This window comes from Callorhinchus milii, unplaced genomic scaffold, assembly GCF_018977255.1.
Source record: "Callorhinchus milii isolate IMCB2004 unplaced genomic scaffold, IMCB_Cmil_1.0 Scaffold5, whole genome shotgun sequence".
Classification (NCBI taxonomy): Eukaryota; Metazoa; Chordata; class Chondrichthyes; order Chimaeriformes; family Callorhinchidae; genus Callorhinchus; species Callorhinchus milii.
Genome location: NW_024704746.1, coordinates 52,470,798 through 52,489,552, shown reverse-complemented (window position 1 = coordinate 52,489,552; position 18,755 = coordinate 52,470,798). Strand labels below are relative to the sequence as shown.

Here is an 18,755-nt window from a genome sequence, read left to right as displayed (position 1 = left end):
CTCCCCCTCCATTTCAACTCCTCTGTCTGTCTTTAAATAATAATAATAATCCTTGCATTTGATTTAGCGCTTTTCACGTCTTCTAGACGTCTCAAAGCGCTTCACAGAATAGACTGTAAAGTGAATTGACTGTATATTTGGGCGAAACGCGGCAGCCAATTGCACACAGCAGTGTACCACAAACAGTCATGGATTGAAATGACCAATTTATTATTGTTTTTTTGAGGGATTATTACCAGGCGTCTGGAGTAAGGAAACTTGTCCAAGGTTTCACCCTGTCTGGAATCGAACCCTGGTCTCTCACTTGCAAAGTGAGTGCTCTAACCATTGAGCTATAGAACTCGCAAAACTGGTTAGCATGCTTAATAATAATAATAATAATAATAATGATCCTTGCATTTGATATAGCACTTTTCACGTCGGGAGGACGTCCCAAAGCGCTTCACAGAATATACTGTCAAGTGAACTGACTGTATATTTGTAAAGTGAATTGACTGTATATTTGTGGGTGAACGCAGTAGCCAATTGCGCACAGCAATGTCCCACAAACAGTCGTAGATTGAAAATGACAAATTTAATTATTGTTTTTGTTTTTTGGAGGGATTACTATTAGGTGTGTGGAGTAAGGAAACTTGCCCAAGGTTTCGCCCTGCCTGGAATTGAACTCAGGTCTCTCCCTTGCAAAGCGAGTGCTCTAACCACTGAGTTACAGGACTCCACTTCTCGCTTGTATCACCCAGGTTTGATTGTCAGGCAGGGTGAAACCTTAGGAAAATTTCCTAACTCCACACGCCTCTGTTTATCTAGCAGTAAGTAGGAACCCAGTTGTTAGTCGATTTGCAGATCGCTTTCCGGGGTAATAATCCCTCCCCCCAAAAATGTGGTCACTCAGTCCACAACTGTTTGTGGGACACTGCTGTGTGCAATTGGCTGCCACATTTTGCCCTCAAAATAGACAGTCCATTATTTACAGTATATTCTGTGAAGTGCTCTGAGTCATCTCAATAACGTGATAAGGCGCTACATCAAATGCAAGGATTATTATTATTATTTTTATTATTTTCTTACAAGCTATGTAATTGCAAGTTGATGTTTATAGTAACTGCTGTATGTAACAGGATTCCCATCTAATCTGATGTATTTTGTTTTTTTGTTGGATGTTTAAAAATTGGTAAGGATCAAACAAAGGATCAAATCAAATTAAGGGAGTGCATCATTCAGGGTCAATATTGTGCCATGCACTGAAATTAAAAAGGCCACAACACTTGTGTGTTCTGCAAACCCCTTCACAGTGAACAGGATGCAGCAGGAGAGACAATGTCACAATGTCTTTGAGTCTCACACCACAAAATATACTATTTTATCACTGCTTGATTTTATTTTCTCACATATTGATACAGGTTGGTTTGCAACAAAGAGACTTGGATTTGCTGTGGTGGAATTGTTTCTGTTTCAGGAACTCAGAGTGTGTGAAAGCTTTTTAATACAACATCCCTTTAAGATATCTTCCCAGTCTATGTTTGGATGGTGTCTGGTCAGTTGCTCTATGACTAACACATCCTGCCCGTTTGGCATATCGCTGAATCACTTAAGTTTAGGAAATAAGATGTAATCGTTATTCATTCTTTTCTGCCTAAATCATTTCAACAACTAAATTCTTTCCACTGTTTGGGAGAGCCCCGGTCACCTTTCTAGTTGCCCCGAAAAACGGCTTCACTCAGATGCATTCCTTTTAAGTGAGGAATTGAATGTGCGAGGAATCGCTGCATTTTAAAAGTCTGTACGGCAGTATAGAGGAATTGTAATAATTTAACCGTCTCCTGTAGTAAAGAGAGATTGCAAAACTTTAAAACTCTGCAGCAGTATGCAAGGATTGCAAAACTATAAATCTCTACAGCAGTAATAATAATAAAGCCTTGCATTTGATATATAGAGAGATTGCAACACTTTAACCCTGTACAGCAATATGGAGAGATTGCAAAATTTTAGCCCCGTACAGCAGTCTCAAGAGATTGTAAATACTTTCACTGTGTAATAGGAGAGAGTAATTGTAGCAGTATAGATGTCTATAACAGTAAAAATGTTCAGCTTAACAGGTGCTGGGGCTGTGTTGGATTCATATGTCAGAAAATTTGCTTATAAAATACAGTCGTTACACTTTACAGTGTATCCCATGAAGATCTTTAAGGTGTCCTCCTGACATGAAAGGCCCTATACCAAATGTAAGGACCTGAGACTCGGTGAAAAAGAGAAATGGTCAAGTATGGGAAACCTTGGTGTTTTCGCAATGACCCTGAGCCTGATGTTGACCTAAATTAGGCCTAGTCGGAAGTTTCTGCTTCCTCAAATGTTTTCATCCAAATTGTGACATAGTGCTCAAGGTTTGTACAGGATCCATACAGTGTTGTTGTGAAATCTGCTCCAGTCATGCCTTGAGCACAGAGAGCTGTCCGCATTACAATGACCTTTTGGAAATATTACTGCAGTGGAACTTAAAGGGCCACTAGCTACATTGAAAAGAGTTGAGGAGCATTTATTTTTTGCTGTTTGGGGATTGCGGAAAGGCCACGTCCCATTTTTGTCCTGGTAATGTGATATATATGCAAATACTTGACGAGAAGCTGCAACCCAATTCATGTCATTGTTTACGGACAAAAGAGGAAACATTTACGAGACTATCACAAAGAAGGTAACACGGGGTTGACATCGCACCAAAGCACTGTACTCCAGCTTCCCTGAATCCACTGGGTTACATACATCGACACAAGGAGCAAAAAAAGGCCTAGAGGCCTGTGAAATTCACTCCCACCAATGCTACAACAAATAATAATAATAATCCTTGCATTTGATATAGTGCCTTATCACATCTTGGAGATGTCTCAAAGAGCTTCACAGAATATGTTGGCTGAAGTTCACAGGTCTCAAAGCAAAAACTCAACAATAATGGTTCATCCCGTGGAATCCCATAGCATTGTGGATTGACTGTATTTTGTGGGCGAAACATGAGAGCTAATTGCACACAGCAGCGTTCCACAAACAGTCGTGGATTTGAGTGAACAATTTTTTTTGAGGGATTATTATCCCCAGAAACAATCCGTCAATCGACTAACAACCAGGTTCCTTCCTACTGCAAGGTAAACAGAGGCATGTATATTAAGTAAACTTGGCCAAGGTTTCGCCCCACCCAGGAATCAAACCCGGGTCCTCTCGCTTGCAAGGAGAGTGATCTAATCACAGTGCTATGGGACTCCACGGGTTTAACCATTATTTTTGAGTTTTTGCTCTGAGTCCTGTGAGCTTCAGCCAACTTTCCCCCCCCCCCTGTGTTATAGGGTGGAAGACGATCGGGTAGGTCTTGAGCGGTCTGTGAAAGAAGCAGGCTTGTGGACTGCATTTTTAGAGTATTATTAATAGATAGAAAATCGTTTATTCTTGGTCATGTATTTTCCATCCTCACAAGTCCAGTTTGTTTGCAAATATTGCAGAATAAACTCACTGTTCTCTGTTTCCAATGTGGATGTAAGTTGCTTTAAATTCTCCATGTTTCTACCTTTGCCTGACCCAAGATTTTATTTTATACTGAATGAATTTCTGGAATGCTTGCCCATGGAAACTTCCAACAGTCTTCCTGCTCTCTAATTTACAGTTTATTGTGCAGCTATGCTAGTGAAGGCTTGCTGGTCACTGGTTCTGAGGAAAATTCTCTTTCAAACTGAGACTGAATTTAAAACCTTTTTGTTTGGTCAGCCAGGGGTCTGACACTTATGGAAACCCATCACTGTGCTTAAGAATATCCAAACCAGACTGAGAGCATGGATGGAAATTCCCTGTGCCTGGAATGGAATGCACACTCCCTCCCTGGAGGGACACACCCAGAATGGAATTTGGTGTAATGATGAAGATTAACCAGCTAAAACCGCATAGCTTGCCATAGCACTGTCTGGCAAGTTTTCTACTGCTTTTCCAGCTATGACCAACCACCCTTTCCAGGGTTTTGCTTGCAGGCTTAACAGGAGACAAGTTAGAAGAATCTCTATCCTGTCTGCCCCTACAAATCCTACTAATGAGCCTGGCTTGTTGTTCTGTCTAGAATGGGTTGGAGTATTACAAACCCACCTGGCTCAGTAACTGGACTAGAGACCGCCACAGAGGCTTGCCTCGATTCCGACATTCCACTTGCAAACAAGTCACCTTGTAGGCAGCTCAACTCCCAAGGAGAACTGGAGGCACTTACTTCCCTCTTCCGACCCCACCTTCCCCAGGAAGATAAAGCTGAAACCATGAGGATACAAAAATTCTCTTATTGGCAAGAGATCAATTCAACAAATTAGATTGATTTAAGGAAGGAAAAACGTTCTGGTTACTGTATGTAATGACTTGTTTCATTGGACATATTTATATACAGAAACCCAATATTGATTTGTGTTTAAATGTATTCTTCAAATTGATTGTCCAAATCTTTGGAGAGCAAGACAAAGTGAGTTTGGTAGAGAGTTCCACAGAATATGCAAGGCCTGCTTACCCTTTTTAGCTCATTTTGTTTTTTCTGATCCAATAAGCACCAAAGTCCCCTCTGATCTGACAAGGAAAGTGTACCAACAACAACAACTTGGATTTATATAACGCCCTCCGCGCTGGACAGCGTCCAGAGCGCTTCACAATAACAGATCCCGGGGCCGAACCAGGGGGGAGGGGGAAGAAGGTGACCAAAGGCGCAGTCGAAAAGAACGGCCTTTAGCCGAGACCTTAAAGTTGGAAGAGAGGGGCGAGGCAAAGGGAGTGAGGAAGGGAGTTCCAGAACCTTGGGGCATAGTGGCTGAAGGTAAGGCTGCTGATGGCGGAGCGGAGGACTCGGGGGACAAGGAGGAGGCCAGACCTGGTGGAACGAAGGCAACTGGCACTGTTGTGAGGAGAGAGGAGGTCAGAGAGTTAGGGGGGCGCAGAGGAGTGGAGGGATTTAAAAACAAGGGTGAGGATTTTGAAATCGATCCTCTCTGGTACAGGCAGCCAGTGCAGTCTGGCAATGACTGAGATAATCGGGGAGCGGAGTTTGGTACAGATAAGAATGCGAGCGGCAGAATTCTGGATGATTTGGATTTTGTGAATGGTACTGGAGGGGAGACCGGCGAGGAGGGCATTTGAATAGTCCAGCCGAGAGGTGACAAAAGGCATGAACCAGGGTTTCAGCAGCTTTTGGGGTAAGATATTGGAGGAGACGGGTGATGAGTCGGAGGTGGAAGAAGACGGTGCTGGTGAGGGACCGGATGTGGGGGAGGGAGGATAATTGGGGGTCAAACAGGTTGCGCACGGGTTCGGAGAGTTTTAGGGCAGGTCAGGTAGGTGGAGAAGGTGAGAACTTTGGCGATTGAAGACTTTGATGAGAGCCAAAGAATATGGCTTCCGTCTTGTCAACATTTAGCTGAAGGAAATTCGCGCTCATCCAGCTCCTGATGTCTGACAGGCAGGCTGACAAAACATCAGGGTGGTCGCAAAGTGAGGTGGAAGAAAAGAGTTGGGTGTCGTCCGCATATATGTGGAAGTGTACCCAATGAAATCCCCAATAGATTAGGAAGAGGAGAGGGCCAAGGATGGATCCTTGGGGTACCCTGCAGGTAACCGGGTGAGAACGGGAGGAGAAGCCGTTTGTGCAGATGTACTGCTGGCGGTTCGTGAGGTAGGACTCGAACCAGGCGAGTGCAGTCCCACTGAGGTGGATGATGGAGGAAAGACGGTGGAGGAGGATGGCGTGATTGACTGTGTCAAAAGCGGCGGAGAGGTCCAGGAGGGCAAGGAGGCAGAGGGAGCCCTGGTCACAGATAGAGAGGATGTCATTTGAGACTTTCACAAGCTCAGTCTCTGTACTGTGGGCAGGGCGGAAACTGGACTGGAGGGGATCGAAGAGGGAATGGGAGGAGAGGTGTGCATGGAGTTGATTGGCAACAACGCTTCCTGGGACTTTGGCAAGGATGTGCAAGTTTGAAATAGGGCGGTAGTAGCTGGGGTTTGAGGGATCTAGGGACGTTATTTTGAGGAGGGGGGTTATGACAGTTTTGCGGAGGGCAAGGACTGATCCAGAGGAGAGGGACTGATTGATGAACCAATCATGCAACTCAGTCATGTAACCTGAGACCCAAAGGTTCTGTGTTTGAATGCCAATGGCACGGTCAAAGAAGAAGGTCTTTAGATCGGACTTGAAGGAAGCAAGAGAGAGTTCCAGAGTGTGGGTGCAGAGATGCAGAATGCCCATCCGCCGATGGTAGGGCAGGAAGTGCGGGGGATCTGAAGCAGGCCGGTGTCCCCCGAGCGAAGGGAGAGGACAAGCTAGTATGGGGTAAGGAGGTCGGAAAGGTAGGGGGAAGCAAGACCATGGAGGTCTTTGAAGGTGAGAACAAGAGTTTTGTACTCGATTCTCTACAGGATGGGGAGTCACTGAAGCTGGGCAAGAACAGGGGTGATTGGTTCGCAGAGCCTGGTGCAGAAGAGGACACGAGCTGCAGAGTTGGGAAGCAGCAGACAGTTGGCGAAGTCAACTACGTTGAAAGCGTGGATCAAGGTCTTGGCGGCCTGTGGTGAGAGGCAGTTTCAGAGGCGGGCAGTGTTGCGGAGGCGGGCAGTGTTGCGGAGGCGGGCAGTGTTGCGGAGGCGGGCAGTGTTGCGGAGGCGGGCAGTGTTGCGGAGGCGGGCAGTGTTGCGGAGGCGGGCAGTGTTGCGCAGGCGGGCAGTGTAGCGCAGGCGGGCAGTGTTGCGCAGGCGGGCAGTGTAGCGCAGGCGGGCAGTGCTGCGGAGGCGGGCAGTGCTGCGGAGGCGGGCAGTGCTGCGGAGCCGGGCAGTGCTGCGGAGGTTGGCAGTGCTGCGGAGGTGGGCAATTTTGCAGAGATGGGGAAAGGTGGAATGGGTCATGGCATAAATGTGGGGTTTGAAGGATAGCTGAGGGTCGAAAAGGACACCTTGGCTCGGTGAGGTGAAGAGTGCAGCCACGAATAGTGATAATATCTGCAGGTGAGGTGAGGAGGTAGCCAATTGCGCACAGCAATGTCTCACAAACAGTCCCACTGTTTGTGGGACTTTGTTCCCCCTATGGATTGAGTGACCAAATTTTATTACTTGCAGAAAGCAATCTGCCAATCGACTAACAATTGGGTTTCTAATTATTGCTGGGTAAACAGAGGTCGAGGGAGGAGAGTAAGGAAACTTGCCTAAGGATTCACCCCATCTGGGGATCGAATCCGGGTGCTCTCATTTGTGAGGGGTGCACACTAACCACTACACTCCATTTTTTTCAATAATGGACATTGCTTAATTCCATGATCTACTGAAACTGAATATATCTCCTATCCTGTTGTAGGGTAAAGGACGTTAATACATTTTCAACTTTCCTGCAAAAATATTTATTTCTCAAATGATTATCTGTTCAAATGCATGCTTGAATCATCCATTCACATCTTCCTCACTTCCAGGATAAATTTCTCTAATGTTGCCCTTGCTGATGTCTCCAACTCCACCTTTTCCAAACTTGCTTCTGCTCCAGAATCTTCTCCCGCACTGGATTCTGCTATCCTTATGAAACTCCACAAAATTGATTTCAGGATCCTCGCTTCAAATCCCTCCAAGATCTTGGTTTATCCAACTTTGCAGACTTCCATATCCCTCCAAGACCTGCCGTCTGTCTCTGAGCTATCTGCTCTTCTGACTCTGGTTCACAGCTCTCACCCCAGCCCCTTTGACTCTACGTTGGAGGTTGGACCTTCAGTCTCCATATCCCTTCTTCTCATAAACATTCTTCCAAAATTACTTTTTCTCATTATTTTTCTCATTCTCTCTTCATTCATAATCTTCCGCAATTGATTCTTGCATTTGCCAACAAAATACACTCACTACGCTTCACAGTAAATCCTGTGAAGTGCATTGAGATCGTCTCCTGAGGAGAGTGCAAGGATTATTATGAATCCAAGTGCGAGGATTATTATTAATATACTATTATTATAAATCCTTCCTGCTTCTTGAAAGCTTTGAGGTGTTCTTTTACGAAAATGCAACAGTGTAAATGGATCTGTTGTCCTTTAAATACTCGCCAGAAATTTTTAGCTATAGTTTTTTTTCTTCCGTACACTGATCTCGTTTAGTGTGGGGTTTCTCCGATGCTGCAGCATTGAGTGGCAACTGATTTTCCAATGCAATGCAATGACAATATCACTTTTGAAAACAGTGCAATATTTCCATGGTGCAGACAACAACAGCAGATAGCACATATATACTTCATAGCTGTTCACGCAGGAAAACGTTTGACAGAATCAGTCCCTGTGCAAGTAAGTGCAGAAGAATGGAGTGTGCTGCGCAGGTTTAGAACTAAAAATATGATTGGTTCAGTTCAAGTAGATTGGTTTAGTTAAAGTGTGAGGACTGTTGTAAAATATAAAATAAGTGTTGTGCTTCATGGTATATCTGTGATCCTTTCCGAATGGAAGTGAAATTTTGACACATAATCCAACAATAATTTATACTTACACAGCACCTTTTACATTGGAAGACTGTTTCAAAGTGCCTTACAAAGACTGAGCGGGAGCTCAAGCCAGCAGAGAGACAGGAGGGGAAAAGGGGCTTGGTGACTGAAAGAGACGTTTTCAGAAGGGTTTTGGAAGTCTAGATAGAGGGTGCAAGGTGGAAATTTTAGGAAGGGAGTTCTAGAGGGAGGAGGCAAAATAGTTGAAAGTTTGCCTGCAAATGGTAAGGAAGAGCAAGTGGGGAGGGGGAGGGGGAGGTGGGTGGTGGGGTGTAAGTAAGCAGGGCAGAGTTGGTAAAGCAAACAAAACATTATAAATGTCTACAATCATTCATAGGCGTCTCATTCTTCTGCTTCGTGTCAATTGACCAAGGGCAGTTTGGGTATAGGTTGTCTGTAAATAGATAGCTTCCACATCAGGAAACTGTTTGCTGTCAGCAGCAAACAACAGCTTGTAATTATGTAGCACCCTTTACATAGATAACATCTTAGAGCACTTGACATTGATGGATCCGACACCGAGCAAGAGAGGGGTGGAAGTGGGAGGTGACCATTGGAGTTAGGTTTTTAGGGGTGTCCTAAATTATGTAAGCAGGAGATATCCACTGGTCACCAGCATTGTTTACTTTGGCAGCATCTGCTTACAATGTAGAGTCCAGTAGCATAGTGATTAGGGCACTTGCCTCGCAAACAAAAAGACCTGGGTTTGATTCCCAGGCAGGGTGAAACCTTAGACAAGTTTTCTTACTCCACACGCCTCTGTTTACCTTGCAGTATGTAGGAACCCAGTTGTTAGTCGCTTTTCTCGTGGTAATAATCCCTTCAGAATTTTTTTTAATAAATTGGCCACTCAATCCACGACTGCTTGTGGGACGCTGCTGTGCGCAATTGGCTGCCACGTTTGCCCACAAAATATACAGTCAATTCACTTTACAGTGTATTCTGTGAAGTGCTTTGAGAAGTCTCAATGATGTGATAAGATTCTATATCAAATGCAAGGATTATTATTATTACAATGGAGAAATCTCATCATAAACACACAACACAATCTGTGAAGGGACCCACGAGATATTAACCTCCAAATATTTGTTCCCAGACAGGTTCTCACCTAAACTTTCAACACTGCATCACAGGAAGGAGAGCACTTGGAGGTTACAGTAAACGGTGAGATACTTTCTCTGGCACTCTGAAGGATTGTGTGGAAATTTTAGACAAATGCAATTTTTCAGGGATCTGGCCTACCGGTAGAGCTCTACCTGGCTCTGTGGGACATGATGGGCCTGGACCTGCTACAACAACAACATTTATAGAGCCCCTTTCACATTGGGGGGGACATCCCAAAGTGCTGAACAGTTAGGTGTCAGGGCCTGAGCATGAGGGAGGGGTGGTTTAGGGGTGAGGGAAGGCAGAGAGGTGGGAGGGTGACCAAAAACACGGTCGAAGAGAAGGGTCTTGAGACCGGCCTTGAAGGAGGCAAGGGAGGAGGTAAAGAATTGGCAACTAATCTCACTCCTACTATGGACTGTAAGATCCCAGCAAAGGTAATCTCCGAGCAGATAAAGACTGTCCTCGGGCTTGTAATACACCCAGACCAGACCTGCACGGTTCCGGGCTGAAGGATCTCAGACAGCCTTGCACTGCTCAGGGATACCATTGCATATGTGCAGGACAGGTAGGTGAAGGCCTAACTGATCAGTCTTGATCAAGAGAAAGCCTTTTGCAGGGTATGTCACAGCTACATGTAAGAGGTACTCTCCAGAATGGGATTCGGGGAGGGAATATGCAAGTGGATCCGACTGCTCTACAGAGGCATCTGTAGCGCAGTTACAGTCAACGGGTAGGAGACTGAACCGTTCCCCATCAGGTCTGGAGTAAGGCAGGGCTGTCCCCTATCCCCCATCCTGTTTGTCTGCTGCATTGAACCCTTTGCACAGGCCATCAGGAAGAACAAGAGCATCAAATGTGTCACCATCCTGGGCAACCACGGCTCACAAGCCAAGGCTGCCCTGTAGATGGATGATGTCACAGTTTTTTACACACACCAAAAATCATTCTTGAGCCTGCTATGCATGTGCGACCGGTTTGAACAAGCCCCGGGAGCCAAGGTCAACCACCAGAAAAGCGAGGTGATGTATTTTGGAGACTGGAAAGAACGCAATCACATACCGTTTGCAGTGAAGCCAGACTCCATCAAAGTCCTCGGCATCTGGTTCGGGGCTGTTGGGGTGTGCCAAAAAAGCTGTGATGAGCGTCTAGGTATAGTGATGAAGAAACTGGTGATGTGGCGCCAGCGCTCACTGTCCATCACCAGGAAATATCTGGTGATAAAGTGTGAGGCCCTCTTGGTGTTACTGTATGTGGCCCAAGTCTGGCTTTTGACCAGGAACAACGCAGTCACCAGAGAAGTCCTCCAACTGATCTGGGGGTCCAAGATGGATTGTGTCCGCAGAGACACAATGCACAAAACCCTGGAAAAAGGGGGGAAAGGGGTCCCTAACGTGCCCTGATCCTCATGGCCACCTTTGTGTGTAGCTGCCTGAGGCTGTGCCTGGAGCCACGTTACGCTGGCAACAAATGCCGCTACATGTTGGGATTCTACCTGTACCCGGAGCTGAGAAGGGTGGGTCTGGCAGAACTGCCTCGAAACACCTAATCTATGTTGAGAAATTTCTGAAAAACACTATCCCAGACCCCCGCGCAATCACCGAGTGGTCCATGCGACAGGGAGTCGAAACAGTTTGAAAGGGGGTGGAGGGCAGACCCGATCGTGAGATACCCTGCGGCGATGGCCAGCTGCGCCTGGCAAAACGTCTCGTCACTGGCCCTGACCAACATCCATCAGGACATGGCCAGGCTGGTGATAAAAGGGGCCCACATGGATGTAGTGCACACAGGGGTGACCCCCAACTGTTTTAAAGAGAGCGTCCCAAAAATCATGTGCACAAGCTGTGTGCGGTGAAGGAATGTAAGGTAAAGAACGGAATGTTTTTGTATCGGGAGAAAGGGAAAAATGTAACAGAAAATGCAGTACATTGTGTTTGTTTTGGATTTCTGTTGTACCAAATATTCTATTTATAAATAACTATATTTTCAAGAAAAAGCAATTTTTCACGAATCTGGGTGAAATCTTAGTCAAGTTTCCTTACTCCACACCCCTTTGTTTATCTAGCAGTAAGTAGGAACCTGATTGTTAGTCAGTTGGCAGATCGCTCTCCAGGGGTAATAATCCCCTTCCCACCAAATTGGTCATTCGCTCACAAAATATACAGCTAATTCACTTTACAATATATTCTGTGAAGCTTTTTGAGACGTGATAAGATGCAAAGATCAAATGCAAGGATTATTATTATTATTAGACAATAATTGCAATTCTCACTGAGCACATTATCAGGAGATCAGAAGTTCTTCCTCTTTAGAAAAATTGATTGCAATTGTTGTCTCTTCCACTCAAATAATAATAATGAATAATAATAAAGGAAAATAATCATTTGGTAAAGAACCTTTTACATTCGGAAGACATCTCAAAGTGCTTTGTAGGATTCATTGTAAAGTGTACTGATTGTGCATTTTGTAGGAGAACAAGGCATACAATTTGTGTACAGCAATGTCACACAAACAGCCATTAAGTGAACAACAAATTTATCTAGGGAATTACTGGGCAGGACACTGGAAGAACCTTCCCTCTCTTTTCCCATTGTGCCATGATTTTCAAGTGTTTTCAAGCTGTGCAAATTTTCCTTGACTGAGACCCTCAGCTACCAAAATATCTTCATATCACCATCTATCATACAGAATCAACACAAACCTTTTGCTTCTGCTATGGCTTCCTTCTCTCCTTTCTAATTCTCTCCCCAATTCTCTGCCTGAGTATCCTAGTTCAGCTGGTAATACTCTCAACTCTAAATCAGAGGATAGTGGGTTCAAGCCCACATTATAAATTTGAATTCATCAGCGCATTACTGGAGGTAACGTCCTTCGGATGAGACATTAACTGAAATCCTTTCTGCTTTTTCTCGTGGATGTTAAAGGCTCTATTTGAAAAGAGGAGGGAGCTTCTCCTGGAACCTGGTCAACAATCCCACAATAAAATTGGTCACTTACTCCATTGCTCTTTGTGGGACTTTGCTGTGTGCAAATTGGCTGTCTCGTTCGCCTGCAAATACATAGTCGCTACATGTTACAGTAAATCCTATGAAGCACTTTGAGACAACTTGACCATGTTAAAAAGCATTATGTCAAATCTAAGAATTATTATAAGGGTTATTATTAATCAAGCAATTATTATTAATGAGTGTCTTGGTTCTGCTTTCCGAGTCTTTCTCTTCCATGTCCTGCCTCCACACTCAACCCTTCTGCAAATAACATCAATGACTAAAGTGTTACGTTTGCCAATAAAGAACTGTTAAAGAAGGCAATAGAATGAGTAAAGGGAAGAATCATTGAATGGTAGGTTGGGTCTGCCGTTAACCAATGTCAGGTGGATAAATTCCAAAGATTACAACAAAGTACACAAAGCACTGTACACAGGAATGACTTCAGAGATAAGGGTGAGGCGAATGAATGAAAATAATTTAGGAATGGTTTTAGATCAACTTCTCAAGTGCTCTCAGGTTGACAGAGAAAAAATGTGGTCGCTCAATCCACGACTGCTTGTGGGACACTACTGTGTGCAATTGGTGTTGTGTTTCACCCACAAAGTACACAGTCAATCCATTTTACAATATATTCTGTGAAGCGCTTTGAAACGTCTCAAGGACGTGATAAGGCACTATATCAAATGCAAGGTTTATTATTATTATTATTATAACATATTTAGTTACTTTATTGGGGTTGTCAGAGAAATGTAATCAAACATCTCCTTGTTTCCATTTGCCTTCTGGTTTCAGTTGTATCCGGGTTTTGTACTAACTGGGAAACAACTCGTATTAAGTTCTGTTTAGTTTTATGCTGCCAGTAGCAACACCTCTTAAAGTAAGCTGCATGATACCAGTCCACGAACACCACCGGGATCTGTGGCGTGTGATGTGTGGTGTGTGTGTGTCACCCTCCAGCTTCAAATACATATAATTGGTTAGTCTGGTGCAGATTCCACCACTCACAGCACCACAGCTCAGGATAAGCAACAGAACTGCAATGTCATTTTCCTGTGTGTGCACATGCATGCTCACTCTGTACTGGAAAGTGTACCTGTGTCTGTGCACACAGGTGGGTCCCAGAGACAGCACAGTTGTCACAAGATAAACGCCGCAGCTTTAGGATAAGCAGTGCTGAACTTAAGAATTCATCTCCTGCCTTCACTTTTAGGAGTTTCCTCCACACCACACTCAAGACGAAGGATAGAGCATTCAGATATGTTCATTCTGCCTTTAATAGAGTGTTTCATTCTTGGGTCACAAAGGGCTGAGAGAATTATGTAGAATGAACCAGAAACAGGCCATTCAGCCCAATTTATCTGTGCCAGTATTTATACTGTAGTGCAGCACTTTGTTAAGTGGCCTGATCGTCACTCCCTGTATTGCCAGTGCACCAGGCGATTCCATACATGATTTGTGGAGTTCAGTAGCGTATGGTTAGAGCACTCGCCTCGCAAACAGGATGACGCAAATTTGATTCCTGGGTCCTGCAAAACCGTAGGCAAGTTTCCTTACTCCACTCGCCTCTGATTACCAAGCAGTAAGTAGGAACATGGTTGTTAGTCGATTGGTGGATCGCTTTTCCTGGGGAAATAATCCTTCCCCCCAATAATGTGATTACTCAATCCACAACTGTTTGTGGGACACTGCTGTGCACAATTGGCTGCCACGTCTCACCCAAAAATATGCAGTCAATCACTTTAGAATATATTCTGTGAAGCGCTTTGAGGTGCCTCAACAATGTGAAAAGTGCTATATCAAATACAAGGATTATCATTATTATTATTTATCCTCCACACGAGGCTGCATCCCTTGTATTCCCCTCTTCTATACACCCTCTCTTCTCTCTCCCTCCTGTTTGCCTCAAGTATGCCATGGGATCTTTGATATCCATCTGAACAGATGGGATGTTGATCAAGACAGCAGAACAAGAGGACACAAGTTTAGAGTTGCAAAGGGCAATTTGAGGACAGATACAAGGAAATATTTATTGACTCAGACTAGGATTAACGACTAGAACAGTTTGCCAGGATGGAAAGTTCAGGCAAGGATGCTGGACTCATTTCAAAAACAGCTTGATGGTATGACGGGAGGATGGTAGATTGGGTATTCTGTAAGGATGAGATCAAATCAGCTAACAGGCCATTGAGTCCTGGACGAGAGATAACTTTCTCCAGCTCAACGTACGCAAAACTGAGGCCCTCCTGATTGGCTCGCGTCAGCGCCTCCGCACCTCAGGCGCTGACAGCATCAGCATCCAAGGCTGCACTCTCCACCTCTCAAAGCCGGTCAGGAACCTCGGTGTTCTGTTCGACCCTGAGCTGTCCTTTCTCCCTCGTATCTGCGCCACAACTGGCACCGCCTTCCATCACCTCCGAAATATCGCCAGACTACGGCACTACCTCACCCCTCACGCTGCTGAAACTCTGGTCCACGCCTTCATCACCTCAAGGCTGGACTATGGGAACTCTCTCCTCGCCGGCCTTCCCGGCACCTCCCTCCACAAGCTGCAGGTCATTCAGAACTCTGCAGCTCGTGTACTGTCCCGCACCAGGCTTCGGGACCACATCACTCCCACCCTCGCTCGCCTCCACTGGCTCCCCATCCCCCAGAAGATCGAATTCAAGATCCTCACCCTCACCTACATGGCCATTCACGGCCTTGCTCCCTCCTACCTCTCCGACCTACTATCCCCCTACCTACCCGCCCGTACCCTCCGTTCCTCTGGCTCCGGTCTGCTCCACATCCCCCGCCCCAACCGCCCTACTATCGGTGGCCGGGCCTTCAGCCTCTCAGCCCCTAGGCTCTGGAACTCTATCCCCCAGTGCCTTCGCCTTGCCTCCTCCCTTTCCTCCTTCAAGGCCGGTCTCAAGACCTTTCTCTTTGACCGTGCCTTCAGCTCCCCTCTCGACTCTCTACCCCCTCCTCGCTCCCTCCCTTCCCTCCCCTCCCCCTGACCATTTCCCCCCTGCTCGGGTCCAGACCCAACTGTACAGCGCTTTGGGACGTCCTCCCGACGTGAAAGGCGCTCAATAAATGGAATCCTGTTGTTGTTGTTGTTTACCTGAACTAATCTGGTGATCTTTTAAATACATTGGCACATTTTGCTTCAACCATTGCTTCCAGCAGTGCGTTCTATATTCTCACCACTATTTGTATAAAGACATTCCTCCCAAACTCCCTTTTAGATTGTGACCAGTTATCTGATATTCTTGGCCTCTCGTTTTGGACTCACCAGCAAGTGGAAACAGTATCAATGTCCACCTTATCGAATCCATTCATAATTTTAAATACCTCCATCGGGTGCAGCAGTGCAAGGACAGTGGTATTTGGATTAATGGAGAAACCCTTGATAATCGAGTAAGTTGTTCCTCAGCTTTTTTAAAAAAACAATTAATAAAAAAGGAGGGGATTTAAGCATTAGAATTGGCCTCGTCTTTGATGCGCATTTATAACAACAAGAACAACAACAAGATTGCATTTGTATAGTGCCTTTCACATTCCAAGGCGCTGGAAGATTTAGGTGGCTTTGTAGATCAATCCTGGAAACAGATTTTACCACAAATGTGACAGTTGAGAGATTATCCAATTGATAATACGGTTGCAGCAGATAGACTCCTTCTGTCTACATTTCTCTTCTTCCTTGGAAAACTCTGGCTTGTTCAAAATCTTTGAAATAAAGAGTTGCGTCTGGGTATCAGGCTGTGACTCCTGAATTACAATCAATGGCCAAGACCTGGCAGCAACGGCCTATCAGTGAAGGTACTACTGGACTGCTGCAAAACATGCGTCAGTTTGTTGTCAGAGAATAGTTTTGTGGAGGTGGTACTCTTAGCGACCGGTGACTTTAGTTTCTTTACACCCAAAGTAACAGCCATCGCTGTCCTATGAACTATTTGTAAGCCACATAAAGGCATAAAATTACAGGGAGAGAGGAGGTCATTTGGTCCATCAAGATTCAACTTGTTGCTTGGTAATCTGAAAGCATTTTACTTCTTCCCCCAATCATAATAATAATCCTTGCATTTGATATAGTGCTATAACATTTGATATTTTTGAGGGATTCTTATCCCCAGAAAGAGATCTGCCAATCAATTTACAATCGGGTTCCTCCTTACTGCTAGGTAAACAGGCATGTGGAGAACTAAACTTGTCTAAGCTTGCGAGGCAAACATGCTAACTACTATGCTACGGGACTCCCTTTTCACTTCTGTCAAGAGCACATCAAAGTCAATAGTGCTCCAATTGTTTTCCTTATAAAAACAACAGTGTTGGGGTCTGCAATTGTGAAACCGGCAGGGGCCTGATCAGCAGAGTAACAGTTTGTCGTGATGTAGTTATTGATGTTTTAGCAGCATCGATAGTATAGTCAGCCAGTCACACCCAGGCTGGCCTGAGGATTTAAAAAGAACTTAAATGTCTCATTCAATCTCCCATATAAACCACCCGTCTTGCTTCCATTCAAATCTCCCAGTCCACTGCTTCATTCATTACCTTTGGCCTTTAACTTAGTTAACAGTGTAAATAATCATCAAACAACCTCACATTTCATATTGTGTCGATAGTGTATGAAGAGGGCTCAATAGGTAATTGCTGTCAAGTGCAATCACTGTGCATTTTGTTGCAAATACAGCAGCCAGTTGCATACAGATATGTCCCGCAAACAACGTTGAAGCATATGACCAATTTTACCTGGGGGACTGTTGGCCAGGACACCAGAAGAAACTGCCTTCTTTTTTTAGAATAGTGCCATGAGATCATTAACATCTACCTGAACAGGCAGGTGGGGCCATGGTTTTACATCGAGTCCAAATGACGGTACCTCTGACAATGCAGCACTTCCTCCAACACTATACTGGAGCTTCAATCTGGACTGTGAGCTCAGTGGCCTAGGTCTCTCCGAATTAGTGGGCCTCATTCCATCTACTCACATCTGTACCACTCATCAGTCAGATACACAGAGGCGCTGGCATGCATTCCTTCAACATTGGTCTGTCTAAACAACCAACTCACTTCTTTGTGTAGCACAGTTTTTCCTGCTGGTTTCGACTAGAACCCGGATGGTGCTGAGTTGATGCAGCATTAATGCTGTTGCACAACCTGGAATAGCTCCCACAAGACTCATTCTTTTTCAAACTAAAATCAGCTCCACCAATTTCTAAATATTGTGCTGCTTGTTATACCATTCCTCATGCTCAGGTTAGCTCGCCGGAGGACCAGCAAAGATCTGACTCGGCAGAGGGCAGTTTTGAGGTGAGTAAGTAGGTAGAGCAGATATATCCTGGTTTATTTCGTTTCAGTTTGCGGCTATTTTTTCATTACTTTATTCAACAAGAACAACAACAACTTATTTTTATATAGCGCCCTTCACGTGGGTCTTGGAGCGCTTAAAAGTGGCAGAGCCTGATGCTGAGCCGGGGGAGGGAGGAGGTGATAGTAAGCCCGGTCGAAGAGGGAGGTCTTCAGTCATGATCTAAAAGAGGGGAAGGAGGGGGCAAGGTGAAGGTGAAATGGCTTCCATCTGTCGGCATTCAGTTGCAGGAAGATTGGGCTCATCCAGACCTTGCTGTCTGACAGGCAAACTGACAGAACATCAATGGACCCGGAATCGCACATAACTTGATTCAGACAGTTGCCTGACTAAAATTCAGTGGTGCTCAGAGACAATTTGTTGTTCTGTTTCCTTAACCAACACAAATTGTTTGATGTCTTCAGAGAAAGAATACTGCCCATAATAATTAGGTAGTGACTGAAAGGAGCAAATACATAAATGTTACCATCATTCCAAATTGTTTTTACCTTTTCACTTAACAAATACCAGAATAAGTTAATGATTCTTCACAGTGTAATGATGGGAACATTGTATTGGTGAGATACCAGGAAGGTGTGGAAATGATAAACAGCTCAAATAATATGACAACAACTTGGGTTTATATAACGGCCTTCAGCGAGGTAGAGTCCCAGAATGCTGAAATAATAAACAGAAACGTGTTGAAATATGTAACAGCACGAATTATATCACAGTACAGTAATGTGTGGATATGTGTATCAGTGTGAATTATACCATAAGAGGCAGATGGTTGCACTTTTTGTAGGAGCAAAGTGGTCAGGAGACCACTGTG

The 18,755-nt window shown here is 44.9% G+C and overlaps 1 protein-coding gene across 1 annotated transcript in view; it reads left to right on the top strand.

Moving 5' to 3' along the window:
* Positions 1 to 18,755, top strand: part of si:dkey-97m3.1 (fatty acyl-CoA reductase 1) — a 72,129-nt gene that overhangs the window by 3,350 nt on the left and 50,024 nt on the right. Inside the window, exon 2 of the mRNA XM_042335841.1 lies at positions 9,597 to 9,664. The gene's annotated coding sequence lies outside the window, so the exon portion shown is untranslated. The remainder of the gene's footprint in view (positions 1 to 9,596; positions 9,665 to 18,755) is intronic.